This window comes from Sinocyclocheilus grahami, unplaced genomic scaffold (assembly GCF_001515645.1).
Source record: "Sinocyclocheilus grahami isolate Dianchi unplaced genomic scaffold, SAMN03320097.WGS_v1.1 scaffold471.1, whole genome shotgun sequence".
Lineage (NCBI taxonomy): Eukaryota > Metazoa > Chordata > Actinopteri > Cypriniformes > Cyprinidae > Sinocyclocheilus > Sinocyclocheilus grahami.
The window spans coordinates 95,834-100,608 of record NW_015505650.1 but is presented as its reverse complement, the minus strand read 5'-3'; the positions used below and the strand labels follow the sequence as shown (position 1 = coordinate 100,608).

Below are 4,775 nucleotides of genomic sequence, written 5' to 3'. Positions count from 1 at the left end.
TGGGGGTGGGGGGGGGGGGGGGGGGGGGGGGTATAAAAAGAATTATGATTTCAGTTCACAATTCAGTTTACTGATTTGATATGTTGTTCAGCATTTTAATTCAGTGTATTTATTCAATTAAGTTAGATTAAGATTTATTTTTCTTTTTATATTTATATATATATATATATAAAGAAAAATAAATATTTTATAAATAAATAATATCCATGAACACGGTGCATTTCTGAACTCCATCATGTCGTGGAAGTTATCGATTTCTATTCACATCTGAAGCGTTTCAGTGACGCGGCGCCTCCTGAGCTTTCGCGCATGCGCAGAGGCGGCGCTGGAAGCCCAAGAGTGTTTCGAGAGTCGAGCGATTCCACTCCAGCGCTGCTTCCGCGTTCGGTCAGCGTCACGTGATAAACGAGCCTCTGATTGGCTTATTATTTTAATCGCGGTTATAATACCACCGGATATTAAATAGTTAATACTAAATATTTAGAATGAGAATGATTTAAAATGCACCCGTGTTATGAATTTGTCTTTTTTTTTTTATATGAATATAGCCACAGTATTATAACGTACAAATATAAATTATATAATATAAATCATGTAAAAATTTAAATATAAAATCAAATGTTTAAAAATATTAACATATTGCAGTAAGCATAGACAAAGTAAACAAATAAATACAATTAATTTACAGGTTCTTTAGCTATGCATGTAAAACGAATCTCACTCTATTAGTGTAGCTGTAGCAATACATAAGTATTTTATCAATACTTTCTGAAATAAATTATTTCATTTTAATGTAAAACTGACTTTAAATTCTAAGTCAATTAAATATGGTTTCTGGATACAAACCACATAATGTACGCGATGCATCAATTTAAGCATGTCTTACTCCCCAGGTAATATTTACAGAGATCATATTTATGAATAATGGTATTTAATTTTGTTTGCATTTTTTTTATTTTTTTTTATGAGACAATTTCCAGATTTTCCTCCATAAAAGTCCTGCAAGTTGCATATACGAGTTTAGAATTTCCTGGGCAGATTTACATTTCAAACTCTATTATTAATGAATATAATAAACGTGTTATTGCACAAAAGAGAACGCAGTTCGTGACGTCACGACGTCAGCTGCCGTGAACCGGAGTGGAAGCGCTAGACGCTCGAGCGACATTTTCATCTCATTTGATTTCCTCTTCAGCCACAGGCCCGATTCGGACTGTCTGATCTCGAACCCACAGCAGCTGGATGCTCGGAACGAACCGGAGCTTGAACCAGACGCTCGTGCGCGGTATTCGCTGGGTGAGTCTGCGGTCATCGAGACGGGCAATGCATCTCTCATCCGATCCGGTTTCACATTGATTATCGCCCGTGCTCTTCCCTCTGCTCAGTGCATGTGAAGACCGCAGCGCGTTAAATAAACACAGTTGATGTGCATGTGGAGTTTGGCAGGCGTGGCTCTCTAAACATCTCAGATGCTTATAATTCATCTGTATTTAGCATGCACGACTCATTTGCATAAAACATGCAGATGAAGCTCTGGTTTCTCTTCTTGTTGAGCTGATTTTGCTGTTGCATCTGCTTGTTTTATTCGGGTTGATGGCATTCAGCGTTTGCTTTGCTTTGATATTTCTGAATGATTGTCGTAGTCATGCATCATGGCATTTCCATGCAAAATGATATTGTCATGATATTACTCTGGTATGTGTCCAAAAGCATGGTTATTATGATGTGCCATCTATAATGTGGCCTTATTATAGTATGGTTCGTTCATTGCAATGGCACAAATGGTTCCAGTTTACCAGAATTCATCCTAAATAAAGCATAATACCATATCTATACAATGTTTATATGCCATGGTATTTGCATTGCATTCCAAGATACTGTAAGGAATACCTTGGAAATGCTGTAGTGCCATGTGTAATGTGCTGACAATGCTAACGAGCGTGTTGTGAAACGAGGAGAGTTTAAAGAGCCAGACAGCAGCACATACCGTCTGTAGCCTCTGTGCTTTTTTCAGGCTCGGAAAACATAAATATTTAAAGGGGTCATATGATGCTTTTTTTAAAGATCATGGACACTACAGGTGAATAGAGTAGAGATATTAACTAATAAATACACTGTTGATATCTAAGTTATAAACAAAGGGGAAAAATCCTGACCAGGGGCACATCAGATACTCGCAGGCAAAACTATATATTTAAGTTGTTTTATATGCACTAATTTGCATCTGGATGAAGCCAGATTCATAATTCTTGTTTGATTTTGTTGATTTTTATAGAGGGGATTTGGATTTCTCTTTGGATTTTTATCACTCCAGAAATCCTGTCAACAAACAGAAATAAACATATTTTCACCATGTTTTTAGGAATAAAATGTTGTATAAATCAGTGTGAATGATATATGAACAAACCCCTCAGTAAAAACCATCAGAATATAGAGAGGAATAAAACTCTAAAGTTTGGTTTATGTGAGTGCTGCTGAAGTGGAGAAAAAACTTTTAAAGCTATGAATTACAATTAAGAATCTACCGGCGTGAATAGATAAAAGTGCAATCAATCAAACACTTAAATGTGTATTCTGCATGCTTTCTTTCCACTAGTCTCAGAGAATACATGTCATGGAAACAAAATAGACCTCAAAACTCAAAATTGTCCAGTGCATGAAAAAACACTGGTTTTGCTTGTAGTCTCTTGCTTTAAAAGTCATGGAAGTTTCTGTAGTCTATATATATAGTTGGTCATGTAGAAATGGCTATTTTGTGACTGTAATCTAGTGCTGGGCGGTATGACCAAAAATTTATATCAAGGTATTTTTCAAAATTATACCGGTTTCATGACGGTATTTTTTTTTCATGCATGACCGGGTGTTATTAACCATATCTTCTACTGAATCTAGTCTACAGATGGATTGATTTGAGTTGTTATTGCAGGAATCATGACCGTAAGAACCCAGTTGATCTGTGGATCTGATCTCCTGTAGCTTCACTGTTTTAATCTCCTCGTGAGGAACATCTCCGACGCGTTTGAAAGCAAGACTCTCAGTTTCATCGGTGATAGTGTCTCTAGTCTCTTCAGTGTCATAAAAGCATGTTTCTTTTGATAGTTCTGATCTGTTTGTGGAGCTCCAGTGTTTTCAGAGAGACTGATGGTTGGCTGATGTCGAGTGCATTGATTAAACTCCATTAGTTTTCAGGATTCCCATGCGTTTGAACCCCTGCGGCCTTCAGCGCTCTGTGTGATTGGCAGGTGGATCACAGCAGGCCGGTTTTGTCAGTTCTGGTCCGTTCAGTTCATTGACGTGCCGTTACCTTTCATTTTGAACTGCTGATGCTCAGAAACGGCTGTTGTGGATGTTTGGTCAGCCACAGAAAGTGTTTGGATGTTTAAATCACACTTCAAATGTCTGAATGGGATTTATATTAGATGCAAAGAAAGATGTGCAAACACTATTATTTTGCAAGCTCTGTTTGAAATGCTAAAGCAATAGATGTGGTTTTGAAGATGAAGAAAGTTAGTGTTGTGTTTGCTTGTGGTTAGTTAGTGGCTGATGTTGGTGGTTAAAAATTTGTAGCATCCTCTAAAGTTGCATCACCACAAAACCAGCTGATGAAGGCTGTGTTCATTGCATCCAGCAAAAAAACATTTTTGCAAAATATATACAAACCCGATTCCAAAAAAGTTGGGACACTGTACAAATTGTGAATAAAAACAGAATGCAATGATGTGAAAGTTTCAAATTTCAATATTTTATTCAGAATACAACATAGATGACATATCAAATGTTTAAACTGAGAAAATTTATCATTTTAAGGGAAAAATAAGTTGATTTTAAATTTCATGGCATCAACACATCTCAAAAAAGTTTACCTCGTCTTAAAAGTCATGGAAGTCTCTGTAGTTTTTATATATATATATATATATATATTGAAATTTTGAATATTTCATTTCAAAACGCTCTCCATTCACAGTGGTATTTCCAAGCACCAATATATATCTTAAATTTACTGTTCTGCTGTGCGTTTTAGATGATAAATGCATGCCGATTTTGTTTGGTGCTTGGAAATACCACTGTGAATAGAGAGCGTTTTGAAATGAAATATTAAAAATTTATCCAGATTAATGTGAGATTTTAAAGGGGTCATAGGATGCCCATTTTCCACAAGTGGATATGATTCTTTAGGGTCTTAATGAAAAGTCTGTAACATAGTTTGGTTAAAATTTCTCAATGGTAGTGTAAAAAACACCTTTTTACCATGCTCTTTTCAGATCAAGCCGTTTTTGTTGCATTTCCCTTTAAATGTTAATGAGCTCTGCTGCCCCCGCCCCTCTCTTCCGAGCTGCTCTCCTAGAGACTGTTTACTTTAGTCGCATTCATCGTGAAACTTGCTAATTAGCACATTATTAGGAAAGGTTAGATGTATTCCAGGGTGCTGAATGATTACCATAATCATGCAACGTGATATTGACATCATCATGTGTCACATTGCATTGCACTTCACATGTGCACAAACATGTTATTAGCATGCAAACGGCTGCAGTGATAACATGGTAGTGTTTTGTTGGCTATTGATTGGTAGATAAGTGTTGTGGCAGACGGCCGTGTGTGTGTGTGTGTGTGTGTCCAGTAGAATAGCAGCATTGTGTCCTGATGACCGGGCATGAATGCAGTGGGCTCCTCCATCTGCTGTAAACATGGACAACCGTACTGCTCTGGAGAGAGTCTTCGGTCTAATACACACTCACACTCACACACACACACACACACTCACACACACACAC

General features: G+C 37.0%; 1 protein-coding gene across 1 annotated transcript in view; it reads left to right on the top strand.

The window, feature by feature from the left end:
- Window positions 1–1,142: 1,142 nt before the first annotated feature.
- Window positions 1,143–4,775, top strand: part of LOC107553354 (tyrosine-protein kinase CSK-like) — a 39,403-nt gene continuing 35,770 nt past the window's right edge. Inside the window, exon 1 of the mRNA XM_016235556.1 lies at window positions 1,143–1,296. The gene's annotated coding sequence lies outside the window, so the exon portion shown is untranslated. The remainder of the gene's footprint in view (window positions 1,297–4,775) is intronic.